We start from the raw sequence: 21,895 nt of genomic DNA, 5'->3' as shown, positions 1-21,895 counted from the left end.
GAGAGACACACAGAGAGAGGCAGAGACACAGGCAGAGGGAGAAGCAGGCTCCTTGCGGGGAGCCCGATGTGGGACTTGATCCCAGGACCCCAGCATCATGACCTGAGTCAAAGGCAGACGTTCAACCACTGAGCCACCCAGGTGCCTCTCTGGTCCATTTTTTAAAACCAGTCTCATTGTCCTCAAGCACAGACAGAGTAACCAATAATCGGATGGCATGATTTCAGGATTTTGTTATATGATGAAGGACATTGCAGATAGGGTGACATTCTAACCATGAATATTTTGGTAGGCATCTCTAAAAAATAAGAGTGCTTTTCCTCCAGAAGCAAAATAACATCACACCTAGACAATTGTTTAATGTTATTCAATACCCAACGCATATGCAAATTTCCTCAGTGGTCCCCCACAGGTTTTTTCCTGCCTATTTATCGAAACCAGGATTTTTTTTAAAGATTTTATTTATTTATTCCTGAGAATACACAGAGAAGAGAGAGAGAGGCAGAGACGCAGGCAGAGGGGGACGCAGGCTCTACGCAGGGAGCCCGATGTGGGACTGGATCCTGGGTCTCCAGGATCAGGCCCTGGGCCGAAGGGGGCACTAAACCGCTGAGCCACCCGGGCTGCCTGAAACCAGGATTTAGTATAGGACTATACATTTCATCCGATTGTCCTAAATGTCTTTTTCACTTAGAACAGTTCGTGTTTTCCATTAGAAGAACTTGCTGCAGAGGCGAGGCCCATAGTTTTATAGGCTGCTTCAAAGTACCATTTCATTGCTTTCTCTATACCATTTATTTCTTGTAAACGGAGAATTGGATGGGAAAGCTTGCTTGGATTCAAGTCAGACATTTTGACAAGATTATACCTTAGGCATTGTTAGATAAAATTAGAAAATTGTCCACCATTAATGGTGCTGGGGCCCAAGATTAAGGTCATGATGGCTTAATTTCAAGAATTTGGGGCAAGCTTTCCATTTATCTAAATCCTTTTTGCGATCCTAAATTCCTCTCTTAACTCTTCCTTAGTGCCTCCCCTTTTTCTCATAGGCGTCAAGTTACTTAATTCCACAATCAGATAGAGAGCCAAGTAAATGGCTGATTTTAGAACCTTTAAATCCTTTCTTTAAGAATTCAAGTCGTGAGGGGGGAAAACATAGCATTGCCTGGAATGGAGAGCCCAGAGATGGGCTGCCGGCGAAAGTAAAGGAAACATGATGAGCTTTTACAGTCTGTGAGTGATGGCCTTGGCCTAGGGACTATCAAGCTTGAGACACTCATTTCAGGAGGAGATTTGCATGTTCCCCAAGAAGACCTCGAGTTTGCAGCATCCTTCCTCAACTATGCGGCACACTGATGGGTTTCCGATGCTTGAGAGGAAATGAGTGAGCCTGGCTGCTTTCAGGGTGGTGCTTGAGACTGGGCAGTGCAGGTGCTCTCACTGCCACTCACACACCTGTTTCTCTTCCTTTGATGCTGTGTACCTGCTTGAACTGTTTCTTCTCCATCCCTGCAACATAGAAAAGCACTCACACATTTAGGACTCTTAGATTTCCTTTTCCTTCTTCCATATAAAGACTGTCCCAAATCAAGACTCTCACCACCTTCTTTGTAGGCAGTTAGAACTTAGAGATTCCCTTTCTACCTTTTTGAATTTTGATTAGAAAGGGTGATGCAAAGATGCCTGGGTGGCTCAGTGGTTGAGTGTTTGCCTTTGGCTCAGGTCATGATCCTGGGGTTCTGGAGTAGAGACCCATATCAGGCTCCCTCCCTCTGCCTGTGTCTGCCTCTCTCTCTCTCTGTGTCTCTTATGAAAATAATGAATAAAATCTTTTAAAAAAAGGTGATGCATGGCTGGAAGCTAGGGGAAAGGATTGCTAAATGGTGGACTCGCAGGTGGTACCAACATTGGGAGGGAGGTTGTTGAGGATCCACTTTCTTGATGTTCCTTTAACGCAACTATGTTCATTGCTATTTATCTTGCCAGTAAGACTGGTATTGGTTGAGGAAAAACAAACAGTCTCAGAATAGTTATCTATCTAAAACACTTTCTCCCCTTAGGTGTGTTTGCATTATGAATCGGCTTCTGCAGGAACACATTTCTGACTAGGATTTCCTAATTAGTAGGTATGAACACTTCATCTGTTCCAACCCATTAGTTACCAGACCAATATACTTGCTGAAAGGCACTCAATATGTAATATAGGTACTTGCTCTCTGCATATTGATTTTTACCATTGAAATTGGTAAAACAAAACAAACGAAACCAAAAGACAAAAACTTCTCTGATGAGTTTTGGAAAACAAAGTTATCTGTCTCAATAGAGATACTATAAATTTGGTCACTTTTGATGCATAAAGAGGCTACTAATTATTCTCTAGTAAATGCCTACAATACACAGTGACAGGTTGTATTGGAAGTTGGCAGCCTTTCAGAACTATGTGCCAGGACTCTATTTATTCACACTCTTGGGAGTGAGGAGCTGCTTCAGTGAGAGCAGGCCTCGCTATAGCCTATTAGCGATGCCAAGGCTGAGGACTGCAAGTCTGAGAGAGGGTGGCCAGACACAATCATTGGACTCCTTTGTCACAGGCTTTGTTCTGTAATTCCCAATAGCTATGCTTAGGGTTAATCTTGTCAGTGGGTCTCTTTCTCTCAGATATGAGCTAAATTAAACACACATTCACCAATTACCTCATTCCCTACATACATATTAAGAGTACAGACTGTGGCAGATGCCACAGATACCATGGTACACAGAGCTGACATATTTTCATCGAACTTACTGTAGTGGGGAGGATAGACAGTACACATAGAACTAGAGAATTATCAGTTGTAGGTGCTGTGAAAGAAAGACACCAGAACTGTGATTGAAAATAGAATTAAGCTGAGGCTCGCTTTGACAAGGCAGTCGGCAAAGTGTCTACATGTGCCCAATACTCCCGTGGATGCTTAGTTAACAACAACAACAAAAAAGGCCTCAGGTGAAAGATGGTCCTTGTTCATGGGAATTTATCAGTTTATAATTTCTTTTTTTTTTTTTTTTTTTTAGGTTTATTTATTTATTTTATTTATGATAGTCACACAGAGAGAGAGAGAGGCGCAGAGACACAGGCAGAGGGAGAAGCAGGCTCCATGCACCGGGAGCCCGACGTGGGATTCGATCCCGGGTCTCCAGGATCGCGCCCTGGGCCAAAGGCAGGCGCCAAACCGCTGCGCCACCCAGGGATCCCCAGTTTATAATTTCAATAAGGAAAGCATGTATGGAACATAATGGAAACCAAGAAGAAGGAGTGAATGATTTTGCCAGGAATTGGTAGGGATACAGAATGGGTGGCATCCTTGGAGGGAAACTGGAGCAGTGCTGGGTGAAGATGAAGAGTCTGGGTGAAAGGGAATCTGGATAGAGGGAACAACAATAGGAGAATTACTGACGTGTTTGAGGGAACGAGGTTCATTATCCTGGAGCCCTGGCCCCAGAGGAACTTTTCTGCAGGGCCCCAGTAGAGACGATGGGTCAGTGCAGAGCTGTTCTGTTTGAAGCCCCATTGAGGGTAATGGAGGAACTAGAGTAGTTCTCTGTGGCTGCCATAGCAAATGTCCACATGCTTTGTGGTTTCAAACAATGCAAATTTGTTGTCTTACAGCTCTGGAAGTCAGTGCTCAAAAATCAAGATGTTATCAGGGATGTGTTCTTCTCTGGAGGCTCAAAGGGAGAATCTGTTTCCTGTTTTTTTTTTTTTTTCCAGATTTTAGAAAGTGCCCACCTTCTTGGTTCATGGCCCCCTTGTGTGATCTTCAGAGCCAGTAACAGCACATCTCTCCTGCGACGTTGCCCCTTCTTGTCTCTCCTCTGACCATGGCTGGGGAAGGTTCTACATGTTGAAGGTCTCATGTGGCCCAGTTGGGCTCTCCTAGATTATTCAGGACAAACTCCTCCTCTCAAGATCCTTAATCTTAAAATTATAGCTGCAAAGTCCTTTTTGCCATGTAAGGACACTTATTTATGGGTTCTGAGAATTTAGATGTAGACGTTTTGGGGGGCCATTATTCTGCCTACCACAACCCTAGACTCTGTTGCCTTAGGCTTCTTTCATTTCTCATACCTTCCCCTGAGACACTTCCAAAGTCTCCTAGGACTTCAAAGACATTTTTTAAAAGATTTCATTTTTACGTGATCTCTACACCCAATGTGGGGCTTGAACTTATAACCCCAAGGTCAAGAGTCGCATGCTCTACTGACTGAGCCAGCCAAGTGCCCTGCCTTTAAAGACAATTTAAAATCACTTCTGTGGAGTGTCCGTTATTACTTATGAATTACCATTCATGCACCTACATTTGGAAGGGAGATGGCATAGATGGGGTTAGCACCTTTGTGTCCTGGTCCCAGGACTTAAACAGTATTTCTGCAGAGAGATCTGCCCTAATAAACTCCTATTAAGCTAGTGTTCCCTGTTAAGCTGAGGCTTAATAATTCCATAGCACCTTGTGTTTGCTTTGTGTTTGCCTGTGAATAGGTGTGTAGAAGCAGCCAGAAGGATTAGAGTAAGCCAGGCTGTGAAGCAACTTTTATTCATTCATTCAGCAACCATTCTTTAGAGCAAGGCACAAAAGAATGTATCAGTAAATGAAAAAAGCACGATCCTTTCCCATATCCCTATTCTCCTACTAGGGAGACAGACATTGAAGAAATGGTTCAGAATGCATAGCAAATGTTTTAAAAATAGGACCTGGCTGGGAAGAAGTTGGAAGTTTTCCTGAAAGCCACTGAGAGCCTGCAGACCTGGAGGGGCCTGTCAATCATTGTGAGAGGGGACACCAGGGTGGAAATAAGCGGAAGGTACAAGCCCTGAGGCCAGATGGGCAGATGTCTAAGTTAGAAGAAGCTAGCATGGAAAGGGAATGACATTCGAGAGCTCGATTAGGATAGTCTACCAAGCGTTTGGTAGAGGATGGCTATGGACCATGTACCACATGACCTGTGTGGCTCTCATGTCATGAAGATAAGTGAGCTCCTTGAAATAAGATGGATCCTAGTACAAAGTGGAGGAACACAGAGACGTGGAAAATCTTGAATTGAGTTGAAACCTAAAATGGCTGAGAAAATCCATATGGAATTGAACTGACGTGAAATTGGTTGAATTGAGTTTTTTGCTTTCTGGTGAAATGTGCTCTCAACATAGTGATTCGGCTGTGCTATATATAAAACAACAATCTTGCGTTTTTCAGACCCGAGAATGGAGACTATAACATTCATACCTGGGATATGTAGTTGCCTAGCTGTGGAACTTGGACTTTTTATAAAGATTTTATTTATATGTTTGGGGGAGAGGGAGAACAAGCCGGGGAGAGGCAGAAGCAAAGGGAGAAGGAGAAGCACACTCCCCGCTGAGTAGGGACCCCCCAATGTGGGGCTCTATCCCAGGACCCTGAGATCGTGACCTGAGCCGAAGGCTAACACTTAATGGACTGAGTCACCCAGGTGCCCTCAGGGTTTGGGTTTTATTCTATCCAAATGTAGCTGGCTATAGGGGCCATTAGGGGTTTTAGATAGGAGAGAGACAGAACTAGGTGTACTTTAGGAAAACAACTTCAGAGCAGTTTGGAAGAAGACCTGGAGGGTATAGATGGCAGGAAAAGCAATGGAAGTATATTGCAGTCATCCAAGTGAGTGAGAAGGATTTTCAAACCTAGTCATGCTGCATCTTATGCTTCAGGACTAGTGAGGTACCTGAGACCCTTTGGTTCCATGTACTTTTGGGGCAGGAGAGAGAATTCAGTTCTTACATGGGAGGTAGCTGGGGCTCACAGGTATCAAATGAATTTCAATTGCCTAAGATTTAGGAATAATTGTTTTACTAATTTTACTAATGTCTGGTATCCATCAGGAACTTGATTAAACATTTGTATTTTTAAAAAGATTTTATTTATTTATTTATTTAATATTTTATTTATTCATAAGAGAGAGGGAGAGGGAGGGAGGGGGAGAGAGAGAGAGAGAGAGAGAGAGAGAGAGAGAGAGAGAGAGATTGGCCCAGGCAGAGGGAAAAGCAGGCTCCTCGTAGGGTGCCCGATGTGGGACTCAATCCCAGAACTCAGGATCACACCCTAAGCCAAAGGCAGATGCCTGACTACTGAGCCACCCAGGGATCCCAGGTTTTATCTATTTATTTGAGAGAGAGCACAAGCAGGGGGAGTGGCATAAGGAGAGGGAAAGCAGGCTCTTAGCACTGAGCCAGGAGCTCAATATGGGACTCCATCCCAGGACCCTGATGATGACCTGAGCTAAAGGCAGACCCTTAATCAACTGAGCCACCCAGGTGCCCCTTAAGATTTATAATTCTTGAAATGTTGCTCTGAAGTTATGGCTTGGTACATTTACTGGAGTTTGCTCGTAATAAATTGTAATAGTTGTATTTCCTGTGTGAAAAACCATAAGGAAATAGCAATCTCAAGGGCCTTTCTCATGCCTATGAGGAGCCTTGACCAGAAATAAGCCCAGGCAAGCATTAAAGTCCTGGTCCTGGACCTGAATTATGGACATAGAGCCTAAGGGTAAATAAAGCAGACATGGGTATTGAGCTTTAATGACCAACCACAATTCCCACTGTGCCCAGCACTGAGCTGGAAGCTTAATGAATTTGGAGAATGAGGGTGGGGATGTGGTTGTCGCTACATTAAGAAAACAATCCAGTTCATTGCTCCTGGAATTTACAAAAAAATTTGTCACATGGCAAGTAGCAAGTTCATGCTGGGGAGCATAAGCAAGTTTCAAGAGGCACAGGGATTGAATGGCAAGAGCAACACTGCCCTGGAAGGGGCATCTGAAGGGCAGGAGACACCCAAGTTGGATTCTGGGGTTGGGGTAGGGGTGAGCTGACAAATAAGTAAAACTACTTCTCTGTCATTTCATGGAGCTTAGGGTGCACCTCCAGTCCCATAAACTTTGTTAATTGAGTTAAATATCACCAGGACTTTGTGACCTCCTCCTCCTCCTCCTCCTTTTCTGTCCTTTCAGTATTTTAAGTGCAACAGTTTTGATTGGAAGAAAATAGATTTAGTCTCTCAATACACTGATTTAGCAGCAGCTTCAGCTTTTTTATAATCTGTTTCTCTGAGCTTGATGACGTCACTGAGCACTTTTAATACTTCTTTTTTTAAGCTGGGAATTATGCTCTCTTTCTTCCTTTAACAAACATACTATACTAATGATAAATAAATTTGAAAAGGGGGAAAAATCATTGAGTCCTAGCAGCTTAAAATCAAGGACAAATTTACTCATATTCTGTTATGCAGATAACATACAGTGTTTTGCAGATGGGATCATACAGTTTGTATGTTCTATTTTGTTCCTTAGCAATGTGTCACACATGTTTCTACATTATTACATAGTCCTCTTAATCAATGCAAGGTTTTCAAGGTTTTGAAACTACCTCTTTTCTATGTTCTCTAGTCTTTTTTGTTTTGTTTCAATTTGCCTAAATTTTGAGGGTTAGATTTTATTCTGCCCACCAGGTTTATGCTGCTCATCAGAGGCAACTTTTAGCTTTGCATTTTGATCAGGTCTCTTTCAAAGTGTTGTGTCAATGCAGTTGAATTTCAATGGCATCAATTTCAGTTACTGGATTGGAGATTTGTATTAGGGCATTTTAGAAATGGTGGTTTCCACTTCTTTCCTGTTGCGGTAGTGCCAGATAACGCAGCTTTTACTGTAATAGGTCTGCCCAGACTGCAGCTGGCATGCCACGTGGGGCTGGAGAATTGTGAATTCAGTCACTTTCCTTCATTCCTTTGATTACCACAGACAGAGCTTGTCCCTGGGAATTACCAGCAAATTCAGTGACACAGACAGGACAAGAGTCAGGAAAGAGGGCTTTTCGAAGGCTGTGGGTGAGAGAGTGCCTTTGGAGTTGGACCAGAGTAGTAGTTGAGATCGAAGAAGAGAAGCTAGTTGGGTGATGACAAGAATTCTTTAGATTTCTAGAAAAGATTCATTCATTTGAAAAGATCCTTTCGTCTTTGTCAGGGACTCCTTTTTGCATGTGATAAACAAGCAATGTCCTTTACTCTTCCCTCTCCTCAGATGCAGACTCTCATAAATGCAAACAGTTGTATTTGATTCCTCATAAACTATCCATAGCAATGGCAGAGTGAAGAACTCATTCTGTAATGGAAGACCTAGTCAGAGAGAAATGGTTGTGCCAGTATTTCGGGATACTTCCCCTCTGATTTGTTAATTTCCTTCTAGAGAGCAATTTTGTGTTTTATTAGGGATCTGTAGCCTTATTTACATAAATGGTGGTGGGGTTGGATCACAGTGACATCCCTGGAAAGTGGAAAATCCTAGAGGACAAGTGTCTTGGGAAAAGAGCATGGATCCCAGAGCCAAGTCCAGGAATGATGTGATGAGGATTACTGGGGGAAGAGGCAAAACCAAAATGAAAGAGAAATTAACATTAGCCTTTTCCTGAGTCTTAGAGCTGGTTTTTAATTATATGTCTAGTTGTCTTTGTGGACAAATTGTAACTGTTAGGATGTTTATGATCCTCAGCAAGTTACTAAGGCCCCAAATTAAGTGCTTGCCAGTGTCTTGAGTGGTTAAGAGTCTAGGTTCCCTATTCCATCCATTTGGGCTCAGATTCCTGCGTAAGGATCTCCTTTCCAAGCATCAGCATTCTCATCTGCAAAATGGCAACATTCATTCTTCAGTGTGAGGATTCAGTAAGATCGTGCTTTGGAAGCACGTTAACACCTGACATCCATTGCATGTTCAAGTGAGTTCCTAACATATCACCAAAGAGCATCATCTCTCTATATTGCCCTTGTCTTGTTGAGGTCTTTCATGCTCTTGCCAACATTTATGAAATTTAGTTTGAGAATTTAGAGAATGTGTTCATTTTACATCCATATTTCATGGGTGTTATGTAGATTTCAGTTATGGAGGTTTTCAAAGAAAGGAAAGTGTGACCAAAGCCTCCATTTCATTAATTGTATGTTGCAGGAACTGTCTAGCAAGAGAACCAGGGTTCAGTGTCATCTGGAGGGCCAGGCAACTATTTATTATCCAGTGAAAATTATAGCTTAGGAAAATCCATTTGTGCCTGCGTGACCAGTTTAATTCAATGACTCGGGCCTGAATGACGATGACGACCCTGATGCATGTACAAAATGGAGGTCAGGTTATTCCACCAAAGGGTGAGTTGTGGTGTTGACTTTCCATTTCAGAGATGTCTTCTCTGTGATTGCCTACGATGTGTTCACCATTGCAGCAGTCACTCACCCTCTTACTGCCTGTTTCACCGTCTTCTCTGTTAGTGCAAAAGCACTGTTTGGGAGTGACTGGCTCTCTTTTCTTTAACCTCCTTGAACTTGCCCATCTGTAGAATGGTGACAGCAATAACTAATTCATAAGATCATCATGAATGTTAAAGAAGATAACGTATTTAATGTGCTCACAATTGCATGTGGTAAATATTCCACAAATTGTAGTTGTCATAGTTTTGGTTTTTATCCTTACTGTTAATCAAAATGCTTATGGTTGTTGATTGAATTGTTTGACAGGAGGAAAGCAAAGCTTGAATAAATGGTTTGACTGTAGAACACTGCAAAGACTGTCCAAAAGTCTGAAAAGACTGAAAGTTGATTGAGATATTCCACCGGATGGGGTGCCTGGGTGGCTCAGTCAGTAGAGCGTCGCCTTTGGCTCAGGTCATGGTCTCAAGGTCCTGGGATTGAGCCCCATTTCGGATCCTCTGCTCAGCAGGGGGCTGCTTCTCCCTCTCCCTCTGCTCTTCCTGCCTCTCCTTGCTTGTGCTTGCTCTCTCTCAAATAAATAAAATCTTTTAAAAAATATTCTACAGGAATAGAGGCATCTGAAAGGACATTTAGGGCAGCCCTGGTGGCCCAGCGGTTTAGCGCTGCCTTCAGCCGGGGGTGTGATCCTGGAGAACTGGGATTGACTCCCAAGTCGGATTCCATGCATGGAGCCTGCTTCTCCCTCTGCCTGTGTCTCTGTCTCTCTGTGTGTGTGTGTGTGTGTGTGTGTGTGTGTGTGTGATGCATAAATAAATAAAATCTTAAAAAAAAAGAAAGGACATTTAATTGGGTTAAATAAAATATTATTCCTATGAATTATGGTACTCCCAGGTCTGAAAGTGTTAACTAAATATGACCAAGGAAGTGCCCGATTTTACTCAAGATATGTTCATCCCAATCATGTGGCAAAAGTTTATCCCACATGCATTAGGGAAGACTTCTCTCCTTAATTCATTACACGTCGCAGTCAGAGAGCTAGCTGTCATATGTTGCGAATGTTACTGAATTTTGATAGACAGCATTTGAGTCCCCATAGAAATTCCTTCTTAACTATAAGGGCTTGCATTTCAGTTTTCAACGTATTCAGACTCTTTCTCCCATTTCACTCACTAAGGCCCTTTCTACTTTGTGGGAAGACAAATTGTCTAGAGTTTTGGTTGTATTTAGAGCTCCTTTGTTCCTTCATTCAAAAAGTGCTTTGGAGTGTCCATGATTTGTCAGGCCATGGGTCCCTGTCCTCCTGGACCTCACATGGCCTTAAAGCCTAGAGGGACTTCAGAGAGCCCTGACTCTATCAATGCATCTTACAAATTGGGAAATGATAGCACAGAGAGGGTAAATGACTAATCTGAGGTCAAAGTGCTTATATAATGATAGTGCTGGGGCTAGGACCTGGCCTCTGATGTGTTATCCAGTCAGTGGATTTTGGATAATATTAGAATTTGAAAAATGGCCCATTAGTTCCTATTATACAGCCTTGTTTTCAGTTACATGTTGCAAGTAGAAAATGCTACACCATGCAAATGGAAGGGAAAAATCAACCATATATTTCTAGAAGGGCAGTGATTACTTGGGTCAGCCCTGAGAGACTGTTAGACACAGGATTGGCTCAAGATGATGAATTTGAATGTGTATAAAATGGTAGGAAGAACTTAAAAATTATTTGGTTGGATTTGTTGGCATTTCTGCAGGTTGTTTGCCAAGTACAGAATTTAAGCAAGAGGTTTAGGCAGATGATTGGAAGTTGCATGTGCAGGATATATACAAGTCCATGAGAGAGTAATAGAGGTGTAAGGTTGTCTTAATGTCACCATGCAGAATGTCTTCTGATATTAGGTTCATTCATTTATCCCTCCTTTTAAACATATACTTACAGAACACCTACCATGAACTCGACTTTGGACATACTGTGGATCTAAAGATGAGTAAGATAAGGGAGGCCCTTGTTATCACTGGAACTTAGAGTCAGGATTTCAGGATAGGAGCTTCTAGGTGATGGTGGCTTGGGTTAGTGTTCCATGACATACTGAGGAAAGGTTGCTGGTGACTACGCTATGCATGTGAAAACCTGAAATTATTGCCATTCATGATCGCTCTTGAAAACTTAAGATCTACTCCCATTATTAGCCTTATAGATGAGGAAGGTCTCTTGAATGCCTTCAAGGGCTAAAGGATCATACTAACATGAGGGTAGGTTAAGCAAATTAAATTTTTTCCTATTTTGGAACAATTGGTCATCCAAGGAATTTGTGACTTGGCTAAGAACTGAGAGGGTTGGGGATCCCTGGGTGGCTCAGTGGTTTAACACCTGCCTTCAGCCCAGGGTGTGATCCTGGAGTCCCGGGATCGAGTCCCACATCAGGCTCCCTGCATGGAGCCTGCTTCTCCCTCTGCCTATGTCTCTGCCTCTCTCTGTGTGTCTAATGCATAAATAAAATCTTTAAAAAACCCATGCAGATCAATATTTATGGTATAAAAATATATGATACCCTTGTCCAAATTATCTCTTGCCTTGGAGAATACCAATAACCTCCTAGATCGTGTACAATCTATTCATCACTCAACATTCAGAGCGATCCTTTTTAAACATTCATCAGATCATGTCATTCCATTACTTAAAAGTGTCCAGTGGCTTCTGATCATGCTTTGAAGAAGTCCACCACCCTTTCCATGGCCTACAATCCCTTCTTGGCTTCTGACTCCCTCTGTTGTCATGGCTGTTGTCACTCTTCCTTTTGCTTTCCCCATTTTTTAAAGACTATTTATTTATTTATTCGTGAGAGAGACACAGAGAGGCAGAGGGAGAAGCAGGCTCTGTGCAGGAAGCCTGATGTGGGACTTTATCCCAGGACTCCAGGATCACGCCCTGGGCGGGAAGGCAGGCTCTAAACCGCTGAGCCACCCAGGCATCCCTGCTTTCTCCATTTTAGCCCGACTCCTTTTCTGTTCCTCAAACAACACAGGCATGATCCTGCCTCAAAGACTTTGGCTTGTTCTCTCTCTTAGGAATACTCGACACTTAGATATTCACTTGAATTGCTCTTTTACCTCTTTGCGGTATCTGTGTCACCCACTCTTGTATGTAAAATAGCACCCTCTCTTGATACTGTCTGTTCCCTTACTCAATTTTTTTCTTTTTAAAAATATTTTTATTTATTTATCAGAGGTAGAGAGTACACAAGCAGGAGGAATGCCAGGCACAGAGAGAAGCAGGCTCTCCACTGAGCTCTCCACCCAACGCGGACCTCAATCCCAGGACCCCACGATCATGACCTGAGCCAAAGGCAGATGCTTAACTGACTGAGTCACCCAGGTTCTCCTCAATTTTTGTTTGAGGAACATTTATCCTTACCTGACATCATACCATATATGTGTTTTGTATTTGCTTGTTGTCTGTCTCCTCAAAGAGACCATAAACTCTATAATAACAGAGACTTTGTTTCTTGTGTGCTGCACATGGTAAATGCTCAATAAACATCTGTTGATTAAAATGTTCCAAAAAATATAAAACTCATACATGTCATTTCAGAAATCATTTTTATTTATTTAGTTTAAAAAGTTTATTTATTCATGACAGACACAGAGAGAGGCAGAGACATAGGCAGAGGGAGAAGCAGGCTCCCTGTGGGGAGTCCGATGTGGGACTCAATCCCAGGACCCTGGGATCATGCCCTGAGCCGAAGGCAGATGCTCAACCACTGAGCCACCCAGGTGCCCCTAGAAATCATTTAAAAAATTTAACCACATATTGAGCTCCACCTGTATCTGAAAATACTGATACAACATAACAATTTTATGCTTGTAGTTTAAAAATATTCTTAATAGGGGTCAAGCGTTATCATGCAAGGGGATAATTTGCCTGAGATATATGGAAAGATTTCAAAACCATGTCTTGTCATCTAACTGGAGTCAGAAAACGGAGAGGACTGTAAAATGTTGAGATGGCCTTTCTCCTGTGTCAGAAGGTACTCTCTAAATGGTGTTTCAAGCAGGTTTTGAGCAATGAAATATGTGGCACCTTCAAAGTGATTCCTTTGAAGAGAAAGATGCTCATTATGAGGAAACGGGTGTATGATATATTAGATTAAAATAGTCATATTACTTTATAATCACACTTCTTTATAAACAAGAGATGACACAGAAAGGAAGAGCACATTTGATAGCTCCTGTGAAGGTATATTGTCAGAATATGCGACAGCTGCCAATGGTACAAGCCCCAGTTACATGTTGATGTTATTTCACTTAATAATTTGATTTTTCAATCTTTTTTACACCTTAAAAATTGTTTTGAAATGTTTTTTTTTTGAAATGTTTTTATGGCATATGCTCTCCTAACAACAGAAGGTAGGCTGCATAGATCATGTTACTTGCTTCTTGCTGTCAGATTCTAGAAACCCAAGAGGTTCCAGGAAAATTTCTGGTCTTTATTCTCTGTTTGAATCTCATGTGCGGACTCAGAAGAAAGGCTCTAGGGCATAAGCAAAAGAGGCTTAATGAAAAAATGATCCTGTTGGGACAAAATGCAGTCTTAAAGGTAGCATGCCCCTAGGTAAAGGAAGAGTTTTGCCTTGACGAAAGTTTGCATATCTGTTTGGAAGCAGTGGTTTCTTTGATGTGTTTTGTAATTTAATAGACCTACAAACAAGCTTTTAAGCAGACCCAAATATACAGTGTGCTTCAATAAAATGTATACACACTTTCAAAACCAATATGTATTTGTAAGGAATCTTAGGATGTTAACATGCTGCAGTATTGTAGCTTAAGGAAGCAAATATTTACCATCAGCTTCTACTCATCTTTGAGTGTGACCTGTACTCACATATGTTTTTCTCTACTTTGCTCTACTGTCTTCCATAGATACGGATCTTTTCCTCCAATTTATGTTGCTTTGAAATGGCTGTGTATGTATTAGTTTATGTTAAATATATGTCTGCATAATGTTAACATTTTAAGTATCACTTCCCAGTGAAGTTTGCTTTTTATTGATTTTGGTTTATCACAGAAGCACTCCTAGTTCATTATAGAAATAACAGAAATACAGAGAAAATCAAATCCGAAATATTCCCAAATCTGGATGTCTTTCTTGGGAAGGGATTTAGAATTTATGAGGTCATCTCATACTCCAGAAAAATGTCTTAGATCTCTGGGATTTATTTATTTTTTTATTTTTTCCAAAGATTTATTTATTCATGAGAGACACAGAGAGAGGCAGAGACATCGGCAGAGGGAGAAGCAGCCTCCCTTGCTGGGAGCCCAATGAGGGACTTGATTGCAGGACCCCAGGATCACAATCTGAGCCAAAGGCAGACACTCAACCACTGAGCCTGCCCAGGTGTCCCGATCTCTGAGATTTTAATTAGTTACTAGACACACTAAACATTTTTTTTTCTATTCGTAAGAAGGCTATGTGGCACTCATTTGAAGCCTTTAGAAAATGCATAAGTGTTCAGGGAAAAGGGTAACAATTGTTCATAATTCCAACCCATCAGAGAGAAATATTGCTAACATTTTGACCTATGTTCTGATAGCCATTTCTTGATAGAGCTGAGATTCTATTATGTATAGGGTTTGAGATTGTACTATTTCCTTTTGAAGATTTTATTTTTAAGGAATCTCTTCACCCACAGTGGGGCTTGACCTCACAACCCGAAGATCAAGAGTCACATGCTACACTGACTGAACCAGCCAAGTGTTACAGAGATTATACTTTTTCATTTGATACTATATTATAAAAATTTTGCATATTATCAAAAATTCTTCAGTATAATCTTTAAAAATGCATACTTTTTATATTGTAGAAGTCTCATAATAAACTATTCTTCAATAATATTTAGGGTTAGAAAATTTGTCACCATTGTAATTAATTTTGCAATGAACAGCTTTTCACGTAAAATTTGAATAAAAAAGTAATAGAAATTAACATCACATGTATCAAACATTATCAATTTTATCTGTCTTCTTTCAGTATTATACAATGTATAATCATTATTCTATATATGCATACATTTATACATAGTTGATTATTATTATTATTCATGGATTTCATATTTGCAAATTTTCCTGCTTGTGAAAATTTATTGTAATCCTGAAGTCAATACTCCCATTGCTTTCATTGTTCATGGACATTCACCAAGCAGCAGAATATTTGATTCCTTCAATACACATATATCTCCAGCTGAGCTTGGGCAAAGCAATGTTCTTCCTTCTTGTTTTAGTTCTTAGACTGCAAAAGGGATCATTGTTTCAATATAAGTGCCATGTTTTAAAAATTTTGTGGTTTTCTGTTGATGTAAATATGTGTATATATATAATATGTAGTGTTGTATGTATCATATACACACCCAGAATATTGTATCCCACTCTTCCAGTTTTTAAAAAATTATTTAAGACCTTTTTTTAAAGATTTTATTTATTTGGAAGAACATGAGCAGGGTCTAGGGCATAGAGGGAGAGGAAGAAGCAAGCTCCCCACTGAGCAGGGAGACCTATGTGGGGCTTGATCTCAGGACCATAGGATCATGACCTGAGCCAAAGGCAGACACTTAACTGACTGAGCCACCCAGGTGCCCCATTTAAGATCTTTATTAACACATGCTTTGTATTTGTTTACATTTTTGAAAAAAAAATAAAGTTGTAAGCTTTTATTATAAATTAAAAATGAGGTTCTTAAAAGTTTTTCCTATCTGCTCAACTTGAGATTTTAAAAATCTTTAAAGATGTATTGAGGAAAAACAGACTTAAAAAAACAAGCTGGCCATTTCCAAAAAGAGGTGTTTAAGTACAAGTAATAAAATCCCCAGGTCTGTGCTACATTGATAATGCAGGTAGTTCGAGTTATCTGGTCAATGAGCAAAAGCAGGGGCAGAAAAGTCTTTAGCTCTAGTCTTTTATATCTTATTGCTGGAATTTCATATTAATTTTTTCTTGTTGGTTGACTGAATCAGATGATGGTAAAGATGGTATGTAGCATTTACTCAGCCCTGCTCTGCCCAGCTCTGGGAATGGAAAAATTTTGAGCTAGGGGATCTGCTGTTTTTGTCTCTTTGCCCTCTTGTTTGTTATTTAGGGTTTTCTGGGCATCTGCTTGCTCCTTCCATTTTTATTATGTTAGCATTTTCTCAGGTTAGTAAATATTTTTGAAAACCTGACTAATATCTGCCTAATATTCCATCCTAATGATATACTATGTTTTTATCAATATTATAATATTATGGGACATTAGGTTTCAAAATTGTTGCTGACAATTAATGTAATCCATCATATCAGTAGGCTAATGAAGAAAAATCATGTTATCATATAAGTAGATGTAGAAAATAGCAGTTGCCAAATCCAACATCCATTTATGATAATATTCTCAGCAAACTCTAGGAATAGAGGAGAACTTCTACAAAGTGGTAAAGATCATCTAGAAAGTCTACAGCTGACATCCTACCTAATGGTGAGAAACTAGATACTTTCTTTCTATAATTAGGAATAATACAGGGATGTCCCTGCTTACCACTCCTTTTCAACATTGTACTGGAAGGCCTAGCTACTTAATACGTCAAGAAAAAAAAAAGAAATATTGAAAAGGGAGAAATAAGTATGTCTTTATTTGTAGATAACATGAGTGTCTTTGTAAAAATTCTAAAATACTCCTGAAGGTAATAATTAATTATAGCATGGTTCTTGGATGAAAGGTTAATACAAAAGTCCATTGCTTTCCCGTATACTAGCAATGAGCAACTGGAATTTAAAATTAAAATAGGATGCCTTTTACATTTGCACCAAGAATGAAATCATTACTTATAAATGTAACAAATTATAGAGAAGATTTATTTGTGGAAAATGACAGAATTCTGATGAATAATATCAAAGTTTTAAAGAAATGGAGAGACATTTCATACTCCTATATAGATAGGTAGACTCAATCTTGTCAAGAGGTCAGTTCTTTCTAACTTTCTAAGGCAATCCCCACCAAAATTTTATGTAAAGATTTTATTTATTTATTCATGAGAGAGAGAGAGAGAGAAGAGAGAGAGAGGCAGAGACACAGGCAGAGGAAGAAGCAGGCTCCATGCAGGAAGCCTGACATGGGACTCGATCCTAGGTCTTCAGGATCACACCCTGGGCTGAAGGCAGGTGCTAAAACGCTGAGCCACCCGGGCTGCCCCCCCCACAACTAAAATTTCTGCAAGTTATTTTGGGTATCTAGACCAAGGGATTCTGAAATTTATATGGAAAGGCAAAAGACTCAGAATAGCCAATGCAATACAGAAGAGAACAAAGTTGGAGAACTGACACTACTCTACTTTAAGACTTACTGTAAAGCTACAGACCTCAAGACTGTGTGGTATTAATGACAGAATATACAAATAGATAAATGGTACAGGTTAGAGAGCCCAGGAACAGATCTATACAAATAGAGTCCACTGGTCTTTGAGAAAGGAGCAAAGGCAATTCAATGCAGAAGGATAGTCTTTTGAACAATGGTGCTTGAGCAACTGGATATCTACATGTAAAGAATAAAAACAAAATATAGTCACAAACTTTACATCTACAGGAAAAACCCTCATAATGAATCAGACTTCAATGTAAAATGCAAAAGTAGAAAAGGCCTAGAAGATAATATAGGGGCAAATCCAGGTGACGTTCGGTTTTATGATGATTTTCTAGATAAAATTGCCAAAGCATGATTCATGAAGAAACCATTGAAAAGTTAGACTTTATTAAAACTGAAGACTTTTTCTCTGCTAAAGATAGTATTAGGAGAATGAAAAAAGGTAGAGATTGAGAGAAAATCTTTTCTAAACATATATCTGCTAAAGGATCGGCATCTATCCTTTATCTGCCGGATATCTGGCAGATATCCCCAATCTCTTCAAACTCAACCATAAGAAAACAACCCCATTAAAAAATGGGCAAAAGATCTGCACGGTCACCTCACCAAAGAAGGTATGCATATGACAAGCAAATGAAAAGATGGCCAAGAAGATATGACAGCAGGGAATTGTAAATTAAAACAACAAGATACCAGCACGCCCCTATTAGAATGGCTGAGATTTGAAATGTTGACAACACTGTATGCTGGTGAAAATGTCAAGAAAGGGGAACTCTCCTTCGGTGCTGGAGGAAATGTGAAATGGTATAGCCACTGTAGTTCCAGATTGGCAGTTTCCTACAACATGAATGAAACATGTCTTACTGTAAAATTCAGCAAGTGGACTCTTGGACATTTACCCAAAGGAGGCAAAAACTGAGATGTACACAAAATTTTGCCCACAGATGTTTATAGCAGCTTTATTCATAACTGACAAAGCTTGGAAGCAACCAAGACATCCTGCAGTAGGTGAATGGTTAAACTGTGGTATATCCATAAAATGGCATATTATTTAGTGATAAAAGAAGTAGACTCTAGGGATGCCTGAGTGGCTCAGTGGTTGAGCCTCTGCCTTGGGCTCAGGGCATGATCCCGGGGTCCTGGGATCAAGTCCCGCATCGGGCTTCCTGCATGGAGCCTGCTTCTCCCTCTGCCTGTGTCTCTGCCTCTTCGTGTCTCTCTTGTGTAAATAAATAAAATCCTAAAAAAAAGTGGACTCTAATTTCATGAACTGATGTGCAGCAACCTTAAACGCATATTGGTAAGTGAAAACTGCGCTAAAATACAAAGCCTTCTGAAAAATTGTCGCTGAAATATCAGGTTCTGCTTTTGTTATTCACACTGCCGATGACAAACCACGTATAGAAGGAGCAGCCTCCTTATATATAACATATATTGATAATCATATACTTGACTATGTTTATAAATGTCTCCACAACCAATCTGTGCTTTTATTTCACTAGCACGGTCTGAGTATACAGCGGTCACTTGTTAAGCTCTCCTCAAGTGTTTGAGGTGGTGTGCTACGACCACCGGGTCGAAATTCCTCACCCAGTTCCTCTAGCTGTTGATGAAGCAAAAGAGGCAATCTCGGGCTTTTCGGAGGGTAGCTAATCAAAGGCACACGCGACCTACGGGACACTGAGCTTTCTAGAGGGGAGAGGCTTTGTGAGTTGGAGCACTTGATCTGTAATCAAACAGCCGCAAGTGCATGTGCTGTTTCTTACTCTCTAGGGCTGGGTGGGTTTCGGTGTTGAAATTACTTTGGCACGGTGAGAAGCTGGGGAATTGGGATGCAGGGCTTTGTCTGTTGGCTTAGATAGAGGAACACGAGGGATCATCAAGAAGGCTTTGTGGGTTTTGTTCTGGGTCAGCTCCAGTCCCAAAGATATTCCAACTGCTTGAAGCTGTGAATGACAGGTTCTTTCTATTTTCTACACTCCCACCTCTCTCAGGCAGGAGGTGGTGAAATAAGGGTTCTCCGATTCGGTACCCCTCTGTGTTTTGAAATTGTGTTCACAGCAAATGGTCTAGGAGAAATAACGAAAAACCCTGACTAATGTAAAGGTGTTACAGGAAGGCAGGTTTTATTGTTGTTCTTCGTCACATCTCAGAGGGAAAATGAAGCCAGCAGTGCTTGGGATAAATGTATGCTATGATTTAAAAAAAAGTCTCCTGATTTTTGATGTATGTTTTATCTGTATTTATCTTTACTTTTGAGATATATGAGGCATGCAGACAAGGTAATTAACAGGTGGACTGTTAGGTTGCAACAGACAACCAAGTAATAGGAAGTAAGGGTGAATGCCACGAAGTATATAAATCAAACATATAGGGAAGGTGAGCCCAAAGTTCAGTTTAATTTAGCAAATATGTATGGAGTACCTCCTAGGTATTCACTCTTGGAGATGTTGACTTTTGCTACCTCACTCTGGTCCCAGTGGTCATTTTGGTTTGGAGGTCTGAGTGCTCTAACTCAGTCTCTGGTTAAACTTCTAGAATGTTCCTTGAGCTAAATGGTGATACAGGTGGTTTGTTTTTGTACCTCTCCTCTCACTGGGTTCCCATAGCACTCTTGCTGCTTCCCCCTTTTTACGTGATAGCCAGGCCTTTCCTCCTTTGGCCTTCCCAAGTTCAATGTCCTTGGGTTTGGACATAGGATCTTCCCTCTTACTCATGTAAGTATTTGTTACTCTCATGCTTCCTAACCCTCCTTGAAAATGCCAGCTTGGTTCTTAAATTCCCAAGACCAGAATCTATACTTTGCTAAAATGACAACTAGTTAATTTGAGGAATTAATATGTGGTAATCTTTTAATAGTGCAATCCTAAAGATAAATAGTAGGGAGTGATATTTCTCTTGGAGTGATATTTCTCTTCGCTGGCAGTGTGTATTTACTTATTCACTTAACCAGGAATATCCTAGTATTTTTTCTTTATTTCATTCTGATGAATTTCTTTATTTCATTCTTTATTTCATCTCAACATTCACCCTGATGTTGGAGATTTAGGGTAGATAGGAGGGGAAAGTGGCCAGCATCATGACAGTCTTGAGAAGGAGAGGTCTAGAGCAGAGATCATTTTATCTCATCTCACAATTCTACTTACACTTTGTGTCTTGTCTCCAGACTCATGTCCATGGACAAGTTCAGTGAAGAGTACAAATTTAACATGGGATTGACCTGTTTTCCATTGTCCTGAATCCAGGTTCATCCTATACCTGCTGCCTCCGACATGCCACCTAGGTTGGATCTCAAGGAGGTCAAAGTGGCACACTTGAGGTGCACAGGTGTGGAAATTGGTGTCATGTCTGCCCTGGCCCCAAAGATTAGCCTCCTGGACCTGTCTGTAAAAATGGTTGGCAGTGCCATCACTAAGGCAACCAAAGATTGGAAGCATCTCAGGATTACAGTGAAACTGACCATTCGGGACAGACAGATCCAGGTTGAAATGGTACCTTCCGCCTCTGTGCTGATGACCAAAGCCCTCAAGGAACCACCAAGAGCCTGAAAGAGGCAGAAAAACTTTAAGCACAGTGGAATTATCACTTTTGATGAGATTGTAAACATTGCCCAACAGATGTGGCACTGTTCTTTAGCTAAAGAACTCTGGGTAGTCCCCAGTGTCTCTTTAATGGTTCCAATCTGTGGGCTGCAGTGTTGCTGGCCGCCACCTTCATGACATCATAGATGATGGTGTGGTGGAATGCCCAGCTGGTTAAGAAGCGCACAGAAAAAAGTTTAAATGAAGCAGCATTAGACAACCAAAAATAAATAAATATATGTATAAAAGGAAGATGAGACATGAGAGTTTTCATTCTCTCTCACTTGCTCTGCACAAATAAAAGGTGAGGACACAGTGAGAAAGGTAGCTGTTAGCCAGGGAAGAAAGACCTAACCAAAAATTGACTTGGGCGGCACCTTGATTACTGGCTCCTGGCCCCCAGACCCGTGAGAAATTAAATTTCAGTTGTTCCTTTAGGGCAGCCCTAGCATACTAAACTAATACACTCTCCAACTCCTATTTCGCATCATGAAACATTTCTACAGTATTCACCTGCTTAGGGCAATGTCTTTAGTATTCCCATCAGTCCAAGTATTCATTGTTCCTCACAGCGCTAGGCATTGGTACCTGTCTAGAATTCATAAAACTATTTCTTTTGGCTCTATCAGACCTCCAAATCTCGCACAGCTCTGGTTGATCCAGGCAGACTTTAGACCTAA

General features: G+C 40.8%; 1 pseudogene; it reads left to right on the top strand.

Moving 5' to 3' along the window:
- The first annotated feature begins 9,142 nt into the window (after positions 1-9,142).
- Positions 9,143-21,393, top strand: LOC100855898 (annotated as a pseudogene).
- The last annotated feature ends 502 nt before the right edge of the window (positions 21,394-21,895 follow it).

The sequence above is a fragment of the Canis lupus genome, chromosome X (assembly GCF_011100685.1).
Source record: "Canis lupus familiaris isolate Mischka breed German Shepherd chromosome X, alternate assembly UU_Cfam_GSD_1.0, whole genome shotgun sequence".
Taxonomy (NCBI): Eukaryota; Metazoa; Chordata; class Mammalia; order Carnivora; family Canidae; genus Canis; species Canis lupus.
Note: the sequence above shows the minus strand (reverse complement) of the source record. Positions and strands in the feature narration are given on the sequence as shown.